We start from the raw sequence: 22,273 nt of genomic DNA on the forward strand, positions 1-22,273 counted from the left end.
TCATCATTTAGTGCGGAGTTTGGCTTTGAATTTAACACAATAGTCCATAATAAAGTGATAATTTTATTCCTTTTTCAATACAGTATCAACATGGAGATGCATTCAGGTATTCAGCTTGGATTATCATATGCAATTGGTATACCTTTATAGCTTATGCATATAATTCAGTTAATAATGCAACCTCAGGGTTATAGTAACATTGTAAGGGAAGGGTAATTCACGCCTCCCTCACAATGATTCAAATGTGATATCAAGAAAATTTTAAGAATATGTTCCTTGTTTGAATTCTGTAATAAATTAAGCGGATTTTTTATTCTCATGACGCGTTTTTCTATTAAACTGGATCTCAAAGGGATGTATCTTGCCCCCTAGGGGGTATATATACAAATACCAGGAGTCTACAGAGTTGGCTAGCAAAACGTGGACTTGTAGTTAATGTAAATTTTATCGTTCATATTGGAAGGTTTAGTGATTATTTTTTTGGTATTCTGGTTCATCCTTATTTTTTGCATAAATAAACTATAATAAACATCTTATCATCATTAGTGTGTATATGCCAAGAGTCGGCGTATCTCCTATTTCCTAGATGCTGAAGTTGAGAATGCAAGAATGTTGGACATTGTAAAGTGTTCCGGGAGCCTGGTTTTCAAGGTGACCAAAATGATGGGGAGACCTCTCCAGGAAAGCAGGAAGTGGAGGGCACAGTTTAAAGAGGGATCTAGAGTTCCTGTTCAGCATGGAGAAGAAGATCAAGGAGGACCCTACCAAATCGATGAATCACCTCGCCAACGACTTTTCCATGGCTGCTAGGACCATCCAGAGGGCCATGAAGGGAATTTCCCCATACACAAGGACCCTTGAAAAAAAAAATATTAAAGTATTTCTTAAGTAACTCGTCGAGTCCATAATGCTCAACTCTCTATGTCAGCCAAGTAAATATTTTAGGGTCAACACATTTATACATCTTACGAAATTACACAAAACGCTAAATTTGAATTCATAATTGTATTAATACTCTGTATATTAATAGAAAAATATTATTTAAATACCTATAAAAATTTTAGGCAGGAATATCTCCGATACTGATCCTCAATTATTCACTTGGGCTGTCAATTGTAAAAAATTTCCGTGCATGTAGCATCCAATGTATATACAAGATGCACTGTACAGGGTATCCACAATAAATTGGAGCTATCTTAAAATTCAACCTGCATGATACAAATGGAATTTGGAGTGCATTTGTTAATATGAAAAAGATAGACATGATATTAAACAATAAATTTATTCAACATGTCCTCCCTCACCAGCCACCATCTTTTTCATCCTGCCCCTAAAGGATTTGCATGCCCTGATGACTTCCGCAGAATCGACAGCATTCCACTCCCTCGTAATGGATCCCTTCAGGGCCGCAATGCTCTTGTGGCTGACCTTGCACACCTCCCTCTCCAACTTCCCCTACCAGTAATAATCACACGGATTGAGGTTGGGTGAGTTGGAGGGCCAGGTGTTGCAATCCCAGAAAGTGATGTCGTGGGAGTTGAAGAGGTTAGTGGTCCTCATGGCGATGTGTGTCGGCGCTGAGTCTTGTTGGAATATGAACTCCCTCCCAGCAGCCGTATCCTTCATCCAGGGGATGACGAACTCCTCCATGACTTCGCAGTACCTTATCGCGTTAACCCTTTCCTTGGGATTGAAGAAGAAAGGAGGCATCACCTCACCGGTGCTGCAGATGACACCCAGGGTCATCACAGATCCGGGAACTTTTTGGTTCAAGGACCTCTTCTGTCTCCTTGGCAAGCCACATGTCATTCTGGACGTTGTAGTTTCTGTCGACAGTCCAGTTTTCTCGTCGGAGAAGAAGATGATTCTTCCTCCATGGCTCTTCAGGTCATTGAGGAGACGCTTACCGTTGGTGAGCCTGGTGGCCTTTATGGATGCCGCGAGGATGTGTTGTTTGACCTTTCGGTATGACATGTACCCGAGGTCTTCATTCACAGCCTTGGAGACTAGCTGCTTGCTCACTCCACGGTTCTTGGTCAACCTGGACATGGAAGTCCCCGGCGAAGCCTTGATGGACTTCTGGAGCCCTTCAAGGAAGCGGGGAGTGCGGATTCGTTCACTTCTCATGTTGTGGGCCTTGCGGCACACCTTCCCCTCAACCTCCCAGGCATTGAAGACCCGATACACCATGGTCTTGGGGTAGTTAAGAAGCTTGTAGATAGAAGAGGGCTTGTGTCCCGCGCGAGCCAATTCGAGGATGGCGTCTCTCCTTGCTTGTTCCATGATGACTATTGTTTGTTGTCAAAACAATTGTGGTGGAAGTTATAGTGTATTGTTCACGCAACCTTTTATATTAGTATGATTTAACCCCGAATATCCACATTATGGATCTGGATGAAGTTTAAAGTAGTTCCAATTTATCGTAGACACCCTGTATAGTGATCCCCGATGTACATCATATATGCCTATATATTTTATATAAGAACTGATAAGGTTGTCGCATTTATGAAATGTATGTTTAAGCCGACATCTAATTACTCCCGACAATACTGAGTAAACATAAAAGTAATATTAATTTGCCAATGTAATCATATCAATTTTAAGGTTTAAAGCTGCCATGACACTTTATAGATCAGCTGGAAGCATCCGTGAGAGAAAGACAGTAGACATAAATTCCCCTCCGTATATATGAAGGATATATAGGGTGGAGTTTATCCGATATCAATCCTTAATTCTACTCCAACTACCTCAAGAACTCCCACTAATAACTCCCGAGCAACCTCCTTCATTATTCTCTGTCTTTCAGGACCACATGCACTAGTTATTACTGTATACCTAGAAGTTCCCTTCTCAAGAATTAAATAATAATGATAGAAGTAATGGAAAATATAAAAGCCTGTTCAGATGCCAACTAGCAAATGCCGCTCAGGACATATTTATACACCTCTGCTTATGGGTAGTGACATGTGTTTATGTTCACAGACCTTCTTATTCTATCACTTTAAACAGGTTTTACTGGATAATCATTCCATATTTGGCTAAAACAACATTTCAATGACATCTCAATGATAATTATTTGCTATCATAATTAATTTTGATAAACTTATCTTTGATTATTTATGACCTTAATCAAAAATGGATATTTGTTCTTTAAATAATGATACACTTATTAATTCAAGCTTTAATTTCCATATAAAGTTTTATGAGGAAATTGTCTTTTTTGCAAATTGAAACTATAATTGATGAGATCCTCTTTATAACCCAATCTTTTTTAATTAAATATTTTCTCTAATTAGTGTATTTACTTTCTCCTACAAATGTACAGTAATTTTTTTAACTATTTTTTTATTTGTTTAATCGCTATTAGGTCCATTTAAGAAATATACAAAAAAATTATTACGGATTTATTTTCAAGCTTCACAATACTTACAGGGGTTTACATATATATATATGATATTTTTGATTGCTTTTTGATACTTTTGCAAAAAAGTTTCATAAATCTACAGTTGTTTATAAAAAAATTAAATTTTTTGGAAATAAAATTTCAAAAAAAAAAAAAAATTGGGAAAAATTTCAAAAATTTAATTTTTTTGGGAAAAAAAATTTAAAAATCCACAGCCATTCATAAAGAATGAAATTTTTGGGAAAAAAAATCAAAAATCCACAGCATCTTAAAAAAATTTGAAAAATTTATATTTTTGAAATAAAAATTTCAAAAATTAAATTTTTTACGAAAAAAAAATTGAATTTATAATTTTTTGGGATAAAAAATTTCAAATATTGAATTTATATGAAATTTTTTAAAACCTTAGTTACTCATAAATAATAAAAACAAATTCAAAAATTCACAGTTGTTCATAGACAATTTACTTTTTGCAACAAATTTCGAAAATTGATAGCAAAACTTTTTTATTTCATCATAACTCATTAACTCAATGGTATTAAACTGATTAGTTTTATTTCATGGCTTTTTCAATCTATTTTCTTTGTATATGTTGAGGGCCAAATAGACTCATTTGGAACATGGTCCTTAAGTTGCTTATTCTCCATTGAAGAACAACAATAATTATGATTAATCGAAAGAAGGCAAGGATGGCCAGTTTTTATCACTATTTCGATAATAAATTAAAAAGAAAACTTCCCTCCAATTATGGAAACTTGATTAGAGAAGGGTTTTGTCAATCTAAGAGGATAGCAAATGGATTTTGTATCTTTTTCAAAAATTTATATATATCCCGGCTATTAAAAGACCCAAAAATGGTTCTATTGAGTAGGGTCTTACTGAAATTATACACACACATTTGATTGGTAAATTTAATAAGCTGTAATAAAGATAATTGAATATGTGTTATTATCATATATAAATGTATATTCTTGGATTATAAATTCCGTCCCCATTGTTGATGTTGGCTATTTTGCATAAACAGACTATAATAAACACTCCTCACCTACTCATCATGAAATTCATGTTGAAATTCTCCAGGAGCCTAGTTTTCAAGTGGTCAAGAGGAAGTATGAGGGAGAATACCTCTCCAGGAAAACAAGAAGTGAAAGGCACAATTGAAACATAGGTAGATTCTGGTCCCTTCTTCACTAGATTTTAACGTACTGGACTTTTCTCTGTGTGGCACATTGGAGAGGGAAACCAACAAAACACCAAACCAAGATGTACACTCACTGAAGGCCGCTATAGTGGCTGCGTGGGACAACCTGTCTAAGAAGTTTGTCATCAACTCCTTCAAGACCTTCAGGCGATATGTAAAGGCTGTGATTAATGCTGAAAGTAGCCATATTGAGAAGACAAGTTTGAAAAGGGCTTGTTTACAAATTATGTTACTTTTTTTTATTTCTTTAAAGAAAAAAATATTTGAGTATATCTAAACATGAGCTAACATAATTGTTAAGGGAGAATAACTTGCAATTTTAAAAGGTACTCCTAATACCAACCATATCTGTCGATCGTTCATATGTGACAATCATTTTGGTTTTCTATTATAGTCTTGATAATGTGAGAAAAAAACCTTCTCTTAAGTAGTCAATATGCATATTATTGTACTCTGCACTTAAATACTACGATTGGAATCCATAAATTCAACCAAGATCTCCCTCGTCTCTGTTGGTAAATCTACTTATAATCCAAAAAATCCATGGAGGAGTTCTCATCCTATATCCTCACCTTTTTTTTTAAAAAACCTCATTTGCATTTATTGACCCTCAACTAAACCAAAATAGTTCTGCAATTCCTATTATAAAAACAGTTTTAATTATTAATAATGTACAAATATTATTCCGTAAAGAAAATCTCATATCCGTGCCAAAAGTTGAATTTGTGCCCGTTTCAGTGCGATCCATCATATGATTGTTACATCATGTTAGAAATCAAGTTAAGGTACTGATATTATGGCGTTGATTCATTCTTCATCATTAGTCATAGGCACCTATTATTTACTTGTTTACAATCATATTTCCATATTGTAAATAAAAATAAAATATTACAATGGACAGAATAAAATACGTATCTTTAATCGATCAAAAATAATAATAATTGTTCAAATTTAGACATATATATAGAGATTTTTAGTACATATTACTTTGATTGTATTCAAATATCCCTGTTTTTCATTTGCATCAAGTAGTATTCAAGGCATGTGACTTGTATTTTTTATACATAATAACATTTGATCAAGTTTGATCAAGGTTTATTTGAAGTGTAGATCTGAGACTCAAACCAGCATCAGGCACTTGGTTTTTACGGATATTAAAAAGCTTATAGTATTAATTAATACTTTATCCTAGTTAGAAACAAATATATATTATCTATATCGAGCGTAAGATCTTTATTTAGCTTTATTTTATTGGCATAAACAGTAGCAAACAAAATTTAAACCGATTTTGTATTCACTTTTAATATTTAGCAATACATTTATTATGTTTGTTTATGGTTATTTTCGAGGTTTTTTGACTAAATAAATGAATTTATATATTCATATATATCACACTATCTTACTATTAATTCCATGACTTTATCAGGATACACTTTTTTAAACTATTAATAATATTTCAATGGTTACAATTTCAGAAAATTAAAGATAAATATTAGTACAATTAAGAAAATGGTTAATTTTTTTAATTAAAAAATCATTGTAATATTGTAAATCTATTTGAATTCAATATTTATCGTAAATGAATGTAGTAATTTATCTCTCCATTATACATACTACAAATTCATCATGACTCGAGTTCCAAACTTGGAGCTGAACAAGGCATTCATTCTGAGCGATAACTTGGAAAAAGACCCTTCTCAAGATAGCTTCTATCTAAGTCTCCAAGGAACAACTCCATTGTCAAGTCAATACTACTCCAGGTATATGAGAATGAGATGACAATTACTATTCAAATAAGTCATTAATTAAAGGGTATTCACCCATGTGCGTAAAAAATGAAGGACTATGCCTAAGAAGAATCCTCTATATCCACTAAAACCGAGAGATTCTATTCTCCAATCCTGTAGTTCAAATGAACGTGGTAACTTCTCCAAGTACTCATTTACTTAGTTGATATGATAAGCTTTTTTGGCCATAACGAAAAAACTAAGAATGTCCTTAGGAAATATATTCAATAAAGTATTTTTAGAGGTGCTGCATCCTATCAGTTAATCGCACTTACGTCTTCACACGGGTAAATATATTTTATTTTGTTCTCTTCCTATCATCTTATCTTCTTCTCTTCTCTCGACCATCTCTGTCCATGTAAATTCGTATGCAGCAGCATGAACAATACTCCTCGTGGGATAAACATAATCATATTGTGTTCTAGATAATAAACATTGTAGTTTCCTAGTAATTTTTGAGGTAATTCACTCAAGATCGCTAACTCCCCCAAAACCATACCAGAGTTCGTGTTTCGATTACTTTCTACTCAATATGGACTCTACCCCCTGGCTAATTTCTTGATATATATACTTCAGGGAGCTGTAGTCCTTCAAATTATTAGATAATGTTTTTGTTTTCATTACATTGTTAGCAGATTTCCTACTCGTTATTGAAGATACCCTCTCTGAAAAAGACTCCAGACGAAATACGATATTACAAGTATGTCAGCTTTAGTGTGAGCACGTGATCCCAAGCACGAATTAATACATATTAAGCTCTGAATAATTATAAACTATTATTGGATAATGTTCTTGATGTTTGACCTTTTCTGTTTCTTTTCCTAGGATAAGTTTCGAGATTTAATTAAGGTAACTGCGTGTCCAATGTTATTTTAACAATAATTTTGTTCTATTCGAACTAACCTAAGGTTATTTATTGCTTTGGTATCGGTATGAATAAAAATCTAACCTTAATCCGTATCCTATTTGAGTAAGTTTGGAACTTTGGGTAAAATGCTCATAAAATTATAGACAAGTTTCTATCCAATTTTACTTCAGATCTGGATCCAAAACTTTGGGTACTCAAAATTTAATCGAATATATACGTCTAAAGATCTAAATTGAGTTTGATATATGGAGAATGTGGCTCCCTCCTATCCTTACATTTAGCCCCTAAGATGGCGTTTCCTTCAATTATGATACATTTTATGACGTCAGTGAAAACGATCTATGGACATTTCAAAATTTACCAAATTTTGAAGGATTGGATATGGAATTAAAATATATAGGTTTTGTGGAGACTCTTGTTTATAAAAATCATTTTAAAATAGTACTTTGCACAACTTTTATTCATTATGCAAGCCCTCAGCCAAAAAAAGTTGCCTCAATACGAGGCCCAAATCCCTTTCAAGACTGGACTATTTAGTCAAACTCGAGCTTGATCCACTCCTCCTTGATGGAAACCTCTAGAGAATGGATACTCCTTAGAGGAATAGCACACACCCTTTCCTCTAGACGCACCTATATAGAGTAGTCCAAAGTGTTCGCTTCTGGAGAGAAGAGAAGCTACATGTTGAACTCCAAAGAGTCCAGAAAGTTGTATCTTTGGAAGGGCTGGGTCTTAGCGGTGCGACAACACGGAGCTCCATCTTGAGTGAAAACAAAGCTTGTCCCGAACTTTTCTCTGGCCGAAGGTAGCGCTTTCTTATCCAGAAGTTCGATGTTAGCATCTGCATTGAACTGATCCTTCCACTCCACAAAAATGGAACATGGCCTGTTCTGTCCAGAACGCTCCAAACCATGGTTCCGGCTGTATCTTTTTTTCTGAAAACATGTCTCACTGAAGCTGACTGGAGCTCCTTAGATAAGGCCATGGGGGACAAACCTTATGTGTGAAGCTTTCAATCCTTTGTTACCCCATTTTAGTCGTTCTCGTTTGTTTTGTTTTTCATCGAGTCGAAACTTTACTTAAGGAATCTAGAATAACAAAACCTTTCCTTCACCGAGACGAATATATTTCCAATTTTTTTAAATTTAAATTAAGTTATAATATCAACTATGTATAGCAAAAATAATGGCTAAACATGAATTTGTATTATCCTTCTTACTTTGTTTCATTTGAACGGAAAATATGGTTTGGAAGGTCTTGATGGAAGTAACCACATTAAATTACATATATCATCATAAAAGATATAATTGCATATGCAGAATGTCTTTATTTGCATATGTGTACTATTGAGTCGTAAAATAAAGCCATAAAATAATAAAACAATCGTCCCAAAATAATAAGGAAAATATTGAATAAAAAATCTGTCAAGTCATTCATATTAATAACATAATTTATGAAGGGAAACGTATTTAAATTAGGAATAAATAGTACATTAGTATTAACAATGATCATAATGGCTCACAAGAATGTAAGGCATCATTTGCAGAGGTTTGCCTATGGTCGGACAAGGTATGTACTAGTGTCGGGATTCAGTCAGGAAATCCTCGACCGATCTCATAAAAAAACGCTCTAGATTGGTCCAAAGGAAAAGTTCGGTCTAGACCGATTTTAGAGATAAATTGTTAATAACATGCCGTCATATGTATTTTCAAGTACAATGATCTCATACGAAGTTTAAACAATGATAGCTCGTATGAATTTTAATGCTGTCGTCTCTTGTGGAATACGGAATTCTGAATTTGAGCATCTCTTGAGATGAAAGATCAAGTTAAAAGTATCTTCCTTCAATTCCCTCTTTCTTCCTTTGATCCTTACTGTTTGAGACTATATAAGTCCACTTTTTTCAGTCTTACTGAATTAAGTATGATTGTTGGCCTTAGCAATTGTCAAATTAAAAGCACACCTAAATTTCAAATTGGTATGTATTTTAGTTGTATAGTTATAATTTCATATTATTGTAGTACATAATTAACATATCTTTATTTTTATTTCACTTCCAGAGCCTTATATCTTAATCTATAAGAGAAAGGATCCCTTAATAGTTTCTATCCTTGAATATATTCTTTGATATATTATAGATTCCCAGTTCCCACCCAATGAAGGAGTCGACTTTACTCTTTTATGGGGCTAAGAATGGTTTAGTTTTCTTCTTTGGATCAATTTTCATCCCCATAGATAACGAATGATGCTAGATATTTTTTATGAATCAATAATCATAAGAGTTACATTTATTAATTAGTGTTAAATATATATTGAATAGATCAATGTTAAGTTATACGTCCACTTCCAGACACTCCAATTATAAAATCCAATCTAGAAAAAATCACTTAAGATCAAACCAAAAAAAAAATCGGTGCTTGACCGAGTCTCAACACTAGTGTGTACCTACTTATTAGGGGAGACCAGGGTAGTTGCAGGTTTATCGTTTTGTCCTTTTTTCTCGAACATCAAAATCTACAGCCATTATATTTGCATCCCAATCTAAATAATATAGGGGATCTCAACATTTTTTGGGTGTTACCCAAAATGATATGGAGAAATACTCTCACAGGTAAAACAAAGAAGCATCGTCCCTAATTTTAACTGGACATTAAATGTTATAAACCTGTTGAAAGGCAATGGCGTTAGAATATTTTTATTTAATCATATTATAACTCAAAGGACTGTAATTTGCTCGTGAATTTTAAGCTATTTTTTTAAAGTTAAGATTCAGGTGCTTGTGAAAATTCTCATTATCTGATCAGTAGTGTGCGTAAGCAAAATGTAAAAATGAGTTTTAAGGTTGGTATTAAGCTTATTTGAAAATATTTCCTCAATCAGCTAATTTGTTTTACAAGCATAAGGAACAACTCTAATGATAAAAGTTTTTTGATTGGACGAACGATGTCGGAGAGGGAGGCTAAAAGAAATTGGACGTCAGAACTCCTTAGTCTTCATTCCCAAGGTCAATAAGCTCAAGGACAATAACGAGGGCCTGGAGAGAAAGCCTAGAAGTGGTGGGCACATTAGAAAAAGAACAGCATAGTTCCTGATTTACACCACAGATGCCATTGACAACTCTCCACACCACAAGCATGAGGAGTCGGGACAAGACATTCAATCCCGTGAAGAACTTGGGAGCATTCTTCTACGGACATAAGGGCCGCCAGCTCCTAGCAGATGCCAGCAAAAAGTCTAAGTTGATCATAGGATCATGGATGAAGAGCAACCTCTCCATTATCAAGATCTTCTCTGATGAGAAGCTCTGGAGTGTGGACCAAACCTAATATGACAAAAATGATCAATTTTTGGCCGATTGTGTTGATGAGGTGCCCCCTAACAATCCCACCAAGCATCCGCCTCTTCAATTTTGTTTAGTGGGGTAGCCTCCGTTATCACCAGACTGAAGCCCCCTTGACTATGTCATTTGGGGGTTAAGAATCCCCCATCTATCTTAATAAGACGAAGTTTGTTTGTCTGTATTTTAAGTTGTCTGAGGGGGAATCATTTTTAACAACGAGCGTGTGTAGATATAGCTCAGCGTATCATTTAAAAAAAGAAACGAGGAGTACATAGGTAACAGAATGAATGGAACTTTAGAGGAGGTTTAGCAGCGAGCTTTTGTAGCTAAAGCTCAGTGTTTCATACTAAAAAAGAAAAGGGGAGTACATATGCTGAATTAAGCATTCTTGCCTATCTTTCTTGTAAACTTTTTTAATAATGCATAATAGTTTTTGTTTTAGATCAAATGTTATGATAGTTTAATAAAATTGTAAGAATTGTTGATTATGGCGTCCCCATTAAATAATTTGGTCCCACACTTTCAAATACATCTGTACGTAAGCTAGAGAGTTGAGATTTGTTTTGTTTTGTAACTAATTATTTATGCTTTCATATGTCGAAATATGAATTTATTTAAATCACTCAACCTACATTAATTATTGAAATAGTAAGTGTTCAGATTTCAATGGCCATACAGTATTAGTATGTTCTGTAAAATGTCCGAGACATTGAGCAGCTGTTTCTGGTTTCCCCAACATTATGTAGTCTCCAAATCCACGACCCTTCTCTGTCTGATTATTAGTTGAGGATGATGAGTACATCAAAAGGTGGAAACAACCTGTTTTGTTGATTTTTATCTCCCTGCAGTTAATGGATCAACAATTAGCGTATCTTTTTATCTATTTTTTTTTACTACGTACCTACATCTTGGACCATCTTTTGATTTTTACCGTCCATCAAAATGCTCCTTAGATTATAATCTAATATAAAAAAAGTATTAAATAAAAAAGTATTAAATTTTATTACTCGAATCATTGAATATCTTTAATCAAAGTGAGATAAGGTGAATTAATATTATTACTCATTTTATAAACAGATAATTGCTTTGTTGCTTAGGTACAACAACCTGTAGTGGATTTAACATCCCTTTCCAAAGCCATAGCATGATGAACTATGTAGTTTAGTTGTTCCAGGCGCTCCAGTCTGCATAGTCCAAGACTCCCAAAACGATTACAACAATAATAAATAACCACATTTGATTGAGCATATAAAAAAAGTGTTTGACAAACTAGGTCGTGCAAAAGTTTTGTAACAAAAATGACCCAATTTAACAATGTTATATTAACATATATATATTTAATACCCAAAAAAAAAAATATAAATACAATTTATAATAATAATATTAACAATAATTATTCTTGAATATGACCACCACCGTAGAGAACAATAACGGCTTCCAGGGGAGGCGGAATTTTCTGCAGATACTTTTGATGTAGGGGTCTGACATGAAAGCCCACTGCTCAGGCACAGAGTCCCTTTCAACATTTGGATGTCGTATTCTGCAAACCTGAGACTCTACCTGGCACAAGATACCGTAATCCAGGGTTTTCAGATCTGTTGATTGCGGAAGGCAAGAGTTCTTGTCTCAGAATTCAAGACTATATCCCAAGCACTCCTGGACAATCTTGGCCGTATTGACTGGGACTCCATTTTCTTGAAAGACAAAGTCAGACCTCCTGGATATCCCACTGGCCGAGGAGACGACTTTGTTCTGCAAAAATTCTAAATAGTCAATTGCTCTGAGTCGGTAGGTGGTCGGGAAATAGGCGGCGGTCTTTGGCTACAGCTTCTTCAGTAGTCAAATTTCTTGGATGGCCACACTTGGAGGCTTTTAAGAATCCTCCCCCTTAATCTGGCGCCCTTTGACACGATAGACAGTTACCTTTTATCCATATTTGTTTGCAAGAAACATTCAAGGCAAGAAAGTTTATAATCTGTTTCCTTTCTTGTTCTTGCAACATGATCATGCACTCTAAATTTTTTCCTTGTCGTTAACAATAAAAAAAGACTCCGGACTCTCTGTAGAAGAAAAAAATAATCAAATTGTTACATTTTATGCTGAGATTTTAAGTTTTATGAGTTGTTTCAGAATATTTGCACTATCCAATAGAGTTAAGAATCATTTTATGGTACTCACAAAGAATAGCATAAAATGGTTTCTCTTTTACATAATTAACATCTAATTCACTTAATATGAACAAAAACTAACAAAATTAAATTCTCACCGAAGCTTGAATCTGAAATTGAATGATGTGTCACTTGATAAGTGATAGCTTCCAATGTATACAAAATTTCCCTAGGGTGCTGTAAAAGTAATAAGTATCTTATTTTAATTCTTAACTGCGTACCTTTGTGAAGAAATCTTTTATGTCTTACAAAGATTAAAATCAAATTAAGACATTTTATGCTGTTTTCAAGATAGTGCTTTGAGAATGTTTGTCAAAAATACAACCCAGAATTGAAGAAAGGAAAAACAAACTCAGGTCTCAGACTAACAGTAAAAACTTATGTTAAAATCTGGATATTTTTTTGTAGCCATTTGATTAGTGTTGCAAAAAACATGATGTCCCCCCCCCCAATTGAAAAAAATAAAAACGATAGTTAGCATGGGAATTCTGACATTTTGAAGAATGTTTAGTAGTAAAGGGGCTGTTATGAGGTTTTATTAGCGATGAGTGAGCTATTAGTAGGAATGAAAATATCGTCTAAATTTCTTTGAGTTTTAAAATCATCCGAGAAAGAATGTTACAAGAAATATGCTAACATTGAGGGACGGCATTTCTGTTGACATTGATCACCGCTGATGTATAATAATAGGTGGGGAAAAAAGTAATTTCGTTTTTTTCGCTTTATTTCAATGCTTTAGAAGAAGTGTGACAATTATCTCATTAAAGTCAAGTATGCTCCGTTCTGTTCAATAACTTGTTGACAACGATAATCCTACTTCATAATGTCCCTATTGATATAAAACCTAGACAAATTATTTTCACACGCCTTTATTGAGGCCAAATTCGTAACCCCAAACGCCTTAACGTTAGACAGGAACAGGTGGCGGTCACATGGTACCAGGTTCGGACTGTAGGGTGGGTACATAAGAACTTCCAATCCGAGCTCCCAGAGCTTCTGGTGCATCATCAAGGATGTGTATGGTCTGGTGTTGTGGAGATGAAATACAATTCCTCTTCCACTCAACAATGCTGGCCGCTTCTTTTCGATCGCCAGCTTCAAACGGTGGAGTTGTTCACAATATATGGCAGAATTGAGTGTTTGCCCATAGGGGAATAGCTCACAGTAGATTATTCTCTCCCAATCCTACCAAACGCACAATAACTCCTTCTTGGCAGTCAATCCTGGCTTGGCCACGGTCTGTTCCACTTTGTTGGCTTTCCGCCAGGTTAATGTCGCTTGAGATTGACGTAATTGATCTGTTTTTCATTGCCAGTCACAATCTGCCTCAGAAATGGTGCATTTTTTCATTTTAGGTTTTAAAAATGTAGAAATATGGCGAATTTATTAATTAGAGATATCCATACTCGACTTACGTTAATTCACAACTGAACCAGTTAAGCGCAATTCTCTTAAAAAAGGCTTGTAGTATATAATCACATCTTTAAAACCTTTATCGCATGATCCGATGTGACCAATATTGAACAAGATATATGTGTTACTCTGCATCTTTCATGAGAACGTGCACTAGATATTACAAATTACAACGATGTTCTGTATTCAAAAATGGAATATTCATAACAGCTTTGGAAATAAAAAAAATATTTCAGAGTACCAAATAGAAAAAGACGCTTCCACATTCTAGGACATGTTGTATACAACTATAGAAATCACTATAAATGCTCCATGCTGGATGATATTTCAAATTTTTCCAAATAACTAGGAATAATTCAAAGATATTTTATATATTGGTCTTAAGCAATTAAGTATACTTTCTTTTAAATTTATGCTCACCGCAATTTAGTCAATATTCACATCCCTAGCTATTAGCATTCTCAGCTATGAAAGGGCAAGGAAAGAGCTAAAAACAAATCCCATTTCGTATCAACCAATAACGTAGGCTGAAATGACTCCCTTATCAATCCCCAATTTTACTTCAGTGTCCAAATTGACTTATATATATAACTCCCAAATCAATCATCAGTGTTACACGTCGTCATTTTTGAGGACACGCACTACACCGTGTGGACCTCGAAATTTAAAAAAATTATCGCCATTAGTTTTAATTACCAGGTTTAATTATGCAAACAAGCGATAGCTCAAACAAAAATCAACAATTTTTTATCCCACGTTTCTAAATCTAAAAATGTTGGAGCCACAACATAACAGGCAATGTCTGTGAGATCTCCTCCACGCCAGTTTCAGTCCCATAAAGATAGCAGAACCCGTTGGCATCTCCATCTGGACTGCCTACATCAACAAGAAGTCCATCACAGCCCCATACAGCCAAAAAATAACCAAAACATCTGCACCAACAATGTGGCTAACTTCTGGCCTGTCTCCATGTGGCCGTTTTCCAGGGCCGGGTCAAGTTTTTGCAATTTGGGGCGACTTGGAGAATAATATCTCCTGCACCACTCTTCTTGGATTTGCTGCCATTATAACAGCATAGTACCCCATGGAACAGCCTTCATCGTAAAGAGCTACCAATGTGTTTACATCGTTTGAAGGCTGTTATTGCTAATAACAGCTAAATATAGTACTTAAACATATCACTTTTATGGTTTTGAGTTGCCTTTTGCAGATGATTCCTTTTAAAGAATAATTATTAATACTTTTGGAGAATAAAACAACACTACAAAAAATTGACATATTTTTTACAAATCAACCAATAATGATGATTTTTTTTTGTCTTTCAAGTAAAATAAAATAAGTGTATGTGGAAGAGAGGGGCACTACTGTGATGAAAAGGTTGGGAATCACTGAATTAGGCAGATCCAGAGCAGAAAAGTTAAAGGTGCAAAGCCGTTTTATCAAGTTCGACCCTCTGATAATGAATGTACTTAAGCCATTGATATTAAAAAGCTCAAATATTACTGAGCGTCCTTAGTCTGCTGAATTGACTAGTTCAAACTCCCCAGATACTTTTAAACCCAATATTAACCTTCACAAATTAACTGCCTCATGCACAGAATGCCAATCGTCTGACCCTGCGGAAACCTCTCTCCTTCGAGATTTATCCCCCCCATAGTGAAATGATGATCCATTTTATGGAGCCCAAATAGTAAGAGGGCCATTAGGTTCAAAGATAAACTTTATAAAAAGTGGTTTACTATGTCACCAAATGAAAATGAAGAAAAACCAACCTACTCATTATCAGAACTTGTTCCCCACCCCGACCCTTTCTAGAGAGTGTAAAATTATCGATATACCAAATTCTGAATTCTCCCTTACCCACCCCCTCTTCAACACAGAAAAAGAAAAATAGTGCTTTGGTAAGTAGAATTACCTTTCGTGACCCAGTCCCTGATAGCACTAAAACCTGCAGGGAAGGTTCTCCATCAAATACTCAAAAACTTTCCAAATGGTCCAGTGAATAATCTTGCTCCTAATAAAAACAATTCTAAGATTCAGGTACAACATCTTATTACACCTAGCAGCAGCCATATTACTCCTACGCCGACAGCTGGGATACCTCCGTGTAAGGAGTTATCGTCTCCTCCTTCTGAGTGCCCAACCGTGGTTAATCTGAATCCAAATAAGATTGAGAAACGAGAAAGTAAAGTAGATCCTCTGATTCAGAATACAGTTCCTCTCCATCTAGTCCTTTTTTGAATACGAGACCCCATATCTCAAATCTAAATGTCCCTGGTTATAAACGTCCTCCTAAACTCGCAACTGATTAGACCATACCTCCACCCCACCACCTCTCGTCCTTACATGGCAAGAAGAGGTTATTTCTCGGACTCTGGTCCGCAACCATCTACGTTAATAGATCACCACCGTATTCTATTAACATAATAATATATTTCATCACTCCTAACCCCACCAACCTTCCTTTTTCTTTCATATGCCCCCGAGGTGGGTTCCAAACTATTTCGGCACCCCTTTCTCCCTAATAGAACAAAACTCCATTTTGTCTCAATATGGATCGGTCTAATTCTTATTGAAGTACTTATATTAATTGATGTTCTCTCTTCTCCACTTACCAGAGTTTATGAAAACAACGGCTGGGGTCCTCTTTAGGATTGGGTTTCAAAAAGACCTGGATTTGGAACATAGGTCTACAGACATTCAAATCATTGATTAATTTAATTTGTAACATGATTCATAATCAAATCTCTGATGATTACAACCTTTAATAGAAGAGCCATCATTCTAACATGATTAAAGTTGCTATTGAATCAACGGCCTACTTTTCATCGATTAATTTGTTATTTATTAATACTAAGAAAAAAGTTTTTCTATTGCCCTATTTCGCATCAGTTTTCTTCATTTCAAATGTTTATTTTCTTAAGTAATAGTTTGGTAAATTTTTTGATATAGTTTAGACTCACAAATAATAATTAAACTTACTCCTAAATAAATCAAAAGATTTATAAACTAATCTCTAGTCTTTTCTTGATAAAAGTTTAGATTTGGCCCATCTAATTAAGACATTTATAATTAATAAAAGTGCGATTTATTCACTCTACTATTAAGCTATTCTCTTTTTTCCCGCTCAAAGTTTCTTTTGTTAAGTTAAAAATTGTATATCGTTTTCCTCCACATGTATGTAAAATATTATGATTATACTTTGTTATTTGTGCTTTCGATTACTTGAAATAAAGATATATGGTTGGTTGGTTGGTTGGTTGGGTAGCAAGCATGGAATGGACCTCTAAACTAAGATAAATAACTTTTTAGTTATAAAAATGCCACAAAGAGCTAAAGGATTGTTACCCATAAAACCACCAGTCGTTGTATGGATTGTAACAGTCGGGGTATTTTGGGACCCCTGGGTGTTATAACAACAACCCCCCTCCCCCCCATCACGCCCAGGGTCGGTTTTAAGTATGTTATGCTTCTAATTCTGCATTTCGTGCAACCTACAATAGCAAAAGGGATTCTACATACTTCCTGGTTTGCATGTAATACCCAGTCATTCCCATATCTAACTCATAGTGACTCTCAAAAATATATATATTTGTTTACCTACATTGAATTCCCCATTGTGATATAAAGAGTCGTGATTAAAGGGTATGAATGCAAGTTTAATATTTTTAAACATACATACACACCATAAGCACATCGTCTGTAGTAATAAATTTATCGATCCGTTGGTATTTCAGCTCCATCTTAGAACAGCAGAAAAATGGATAGATAAATAATAATTTCACAAGCTACACATACTTGAGGTATTGGTAAAGTAGTAAATTATACATGGAGCCTTGATTCTTTTTTTTTTTTTACCAACAAAAGGTTGAAGAATTTTAGCAGGGTATGGAAGTTGGTTAACTGCTTTGCGACTCTGACTTTTTGAAATTATTTGATTTGCAGAGTTATAGAATAATTTATGTTCCAAATGTGTAAAAAGTGAACGAGGGTAGTCTGAAAAGTTTACAAACTCAACATGAAGATGGTAAAACTCGCAAATTAAAGCTTTTTTTCATCTATCTATCATATGTCGAGAGTCACTCACCAAAGTTTTAGCCATTTTGGACGTACAGTTGTTATATAACAGTCGTTTGAGTGAGTAAATGGGAGTGCTTGAGTGAAAATGAACAAAATAGATAAATATATTCAAACAATAGCATACATATAAAGACATGCGTTAAAATTTGACGCGTCTGAGTCAATCTAACTCGGAATAATTGTGCCAAAAACAAAAAATGTCATGTGAAAAATTATTTTGCAGAGAAAAACACCAAGTACTATTTGCATGAAGTTACGAGAGATGAGAGTATCACTGAGAGAAGTGTGTCGAGTTACAAGGAGAGTATGTTTCTGAATAATAACAAATTCAGAAAAAAAATATCCCGAATCTTTGTTAGGTAGGAAACTTTTCAGACCCCCCTCGTACCGATGTTACGTTTTACCCGTTCTTCTTTTTTAACCTTAACTTTGTTCTTTCAACTTCAACTGTTTAGAATTACGCAGCTACAATTCCGACTCCAATTATGTCAAATTACACGACTCTAATTTTATAAAAATCCGACTCCACAAACCTGATTTTAGGATAGACACGTTATGAAATAAACGAAGAAATTGATTTAAAAAGTCCTATAATGAATCTCTTGATAATGTGTAATATATAAATAATGAAATAATCCTTTCTCGCCAAGCAGTGTGACACCCCAATCTCCCGACCTATGGCCTTATGGACAATCCATTTTATCTTTGATGATAAACGAATTTGATTGATGATATTGTCACCATGAACGTTACAACGGCGTTTTCTCTTCGCTCTATTCACATCATACTCATCAGAATCGCCAACATCCTCAAGGTACTTCTTCCAAACTCGTTTCTAGTTCTTACAGTGTTGTGGGGGATGTTGTTGAGCTCTGCGATCTCGAAAATGGTTTTTCTCGCAAAGAACCTAGTTACTATTGCTTCTCTTTGAGCCTCCAGTACATGGTTACGATTCAACCGAAACTTACACGCAAAAGTATACTGTATGAAAAATCAAAACATCAATCCAAAATCAGGCAAGTAAGTCAACTATATGTGCTAGATTAATCAGGGTCAATACTGATCGTACTTATATATTATGCATTTGGACCTCAAAGACAGTTTCTAAGTCAAAGGGAGTAATTTCAATAGGATAATTATTTATTCATTAACAGTAGAATTTCAACAAAATTAATAGTATAAATAAAAGTGTGTCTGAGCTCTCTTAATCATGAATTAACTCCCCTTAGCGGCAATGATGTCTTCCAGGCAGTGGTGGAAGACCTTGCACCCACTTTAGATGTAACCCTCTTTCATGGTGTCCCTGTGCGGGCTGACAGTGGCATGGAGGGTATCGGTGTTTAGATGACAGACAATGCAGGGCTGCTCCTCAACATGCACCCAAAAGGTGTAGTCGTTGGAGGGTGGAATCAGGGCTTTAGGAGGACCAAAATTGTGAAAAAATAGTGCCAATAAAATCAAAAGAGTCTTGCAACAGAGGAGATGGTTTCTTTCATTGTTGGTGTCAAAAATGGCTTCTACACCCTCACAAAGTTCTATCCATCCACCTTTTTGATAGCTCTATGGACACAGTGGACAGTCTCGTGTGAAACCCAAAAATCTCTTACATGGGCCTGATGGAGTTGGGTGGATTGGCCTGGGCTGTTTTCTATAACTCCTTCGGGACCAACTTGGCCTCATTGACAGAGCCTTCTTCTTCTCCAACGTTTTCGACATACTGACAGAGTAGACGGTGGTCCTGTAAACGCCCAACTGCTTGAATGGAAATTCGTTGACTACTTTCCAGTGTTATTTTCTCAACTTATACCTAAGCTAGAGAGCTCAGGGGTTTTATATATATACAGGGTGTCCACAATAAATTGGAACTACTTTAAACTTCATCCAGATCCATAATGTGGATATTGGGGGTTAAATCATACTAATATAAAAGGTTGCGTGAACAATACACTATAACGTCCACCACAATTGTTTTGACAACAAACAATAGTCATCATGGAACAAGCAAGGAGAGACGCCATCCTCGAATTGGCTCGCGTGGGACACAAGCCCTCTGCTACCCACAAGTTTCTTAACTACCCCAAGACCACGGTGTACCGGTTCTTCAATGCCTGGGAGGTTGAGGGGAAGGTCTGCCACAAGGCCCACAACATGAGAAGTGACCAAATCCACACTCCCCGCTTCCTTGAAGGCCTCCGGAAGTCCATCAAGGCATCGCCGGGACTTCCTTGTCCAGGTTGGCCAAGAACCGTGGAGGAGCAAGCAGCTGGTCTCCAAGGCTTTGAATGAGGACCTCGGGTACAGGTCATACCGAATGGTCAAACAACACATCCTCACGGCATCCATGAAGGCCACCAGGCTCACCAACGGTAAGTGTCCCCTCAATGACCTAAAGAGCCATGGAGGAACAATCATCTTCTTCTCCGACGAGAAGAACTGGACTGTTGACAGAAGCTACAACGTCCAGAATGACAGGTGGCTTGCCAAGGAGAGAGAAGAGGTCCCTGCGATCTTCAACACAAAGTTCCCGGCCTCCGTGATGATCCTGGGTGTCATGTGCAGTACCGGTGAGGTGATGCCTCCTTTCTTCTTCAATCCCAAGGAAAGGGTTAACACGATAAGGTACTGCGAAGTCATGGAGGAGTTCGTCATCCCCTGGATGAAGGATACGGCTGCTGGGAGGGAGTTCATATTCCAACAAGACTCAGCGCCGACACACATCGCCATGAGGACCACTAACCTCTTCAACTCCCACGACATCACTTTCTGGGATTGCAACACCTGGCCCTTCAACTCACCCAACCTCAATCCGTGTGATTATTTCTGGTAGGGGAAGTTGGACAGGTAGGTGTGCAAGGTCAGCCACAAGAGCATCGCAGCCCTGAAGGACTCCATTACGAGGGAGTGGAATGCTGTCGATTCCGCGGAAGTCATCAGGGCATGCAAATCCTTGAGGGGCAGGATGGAGAAGATGGTGGCTTCTGAGGGAGGACATGTTGAATAAATTTATTGTTTAATATCATGTCTAACTTTTTCATATTAACAAATACACTCCAAATTCAATTTTTATCAAACAGGTTGAATTTTAAGATAGTTCTAATGTATCGTGGACACCCTGTATATAGAAATATTAATGGATTTCGATCACTTAACCTTAATTAATTATTGAATTAGCAAGACTTTAGATTTTGATGGATCACCAAGTATCTTCTGCATTTGAATACAACTGGTACGCATGATTTTCAATTTTACCACAATATTAACTCCCTCTATGCATTAAAATGCATACCGTACTTTGTTATTTTAAAAAATGAAAGAAATATGTCACTTAAAAATTCTACAGTGGTACAGTAGAAAAATTACAAAAAAGTTACTTGTGTAACTATTTATATTTATTTAGTTAGTTTATTCATATATCTTTTTTAAATAGCATTAAGTGGAAAAAAAAAAAAAACAGAAAGAGAACAGAAGATTATTCATTTCATGTACGTATTAAATATTCCTTGTATTGAGTAATCTTTGATCATACATTTTGGGCATGAAAAAATATATTCCGACATTACTTATAATTTCACACAAAGACACACAAAATAAGATTTTTTTTTTCAAATCTAGCGAATTGGAAATAGCATGACTTAAACAAATAAATAAAGGAGTTTTTTTTTCTTGCACGATTCGTTCACTAACTTATGCAAAATATTCATTCATATCCTATGGGGAAGGAAGAAGATTATTTTACTAAATTATATAAATATCATATGACTGAGTGTAGGTACACACTAGTCCTGAGACTCGGTTCAACACCGATTTTTTTTCCGATTCGGTCTTAAGTGATTCTTTCTAGATTGATTTGGACAGATATTTCCGTTCAAACTCTGATCTCAGTTCAAAATTTAATCCTTTTTAAATTGTTCCCGGATTAAATTTGGGTGTGAATATATCGGTCTATTTTTTTGGTCACTATCTACGTAGGCTGCTATATATATTTCTGGCCTAAGCTACACTAATTGTTGCCA

Source organism: Lepeophtheirus salmonis, chromosome 7 (assembly GCF_016086655.4).
Source record: "Lepeophtheirus salmonis chromosome 7, UVic_Lsal_1.4, whole genome shotgun sequence".
NCBI classification, from domain to species: Eukaryota; Metazoa; Arthropoda; class Copepoda; order Siphonostomatoida; family Caligidae; genus Lepeophtheirus; species Lepeophtheirus salmonis.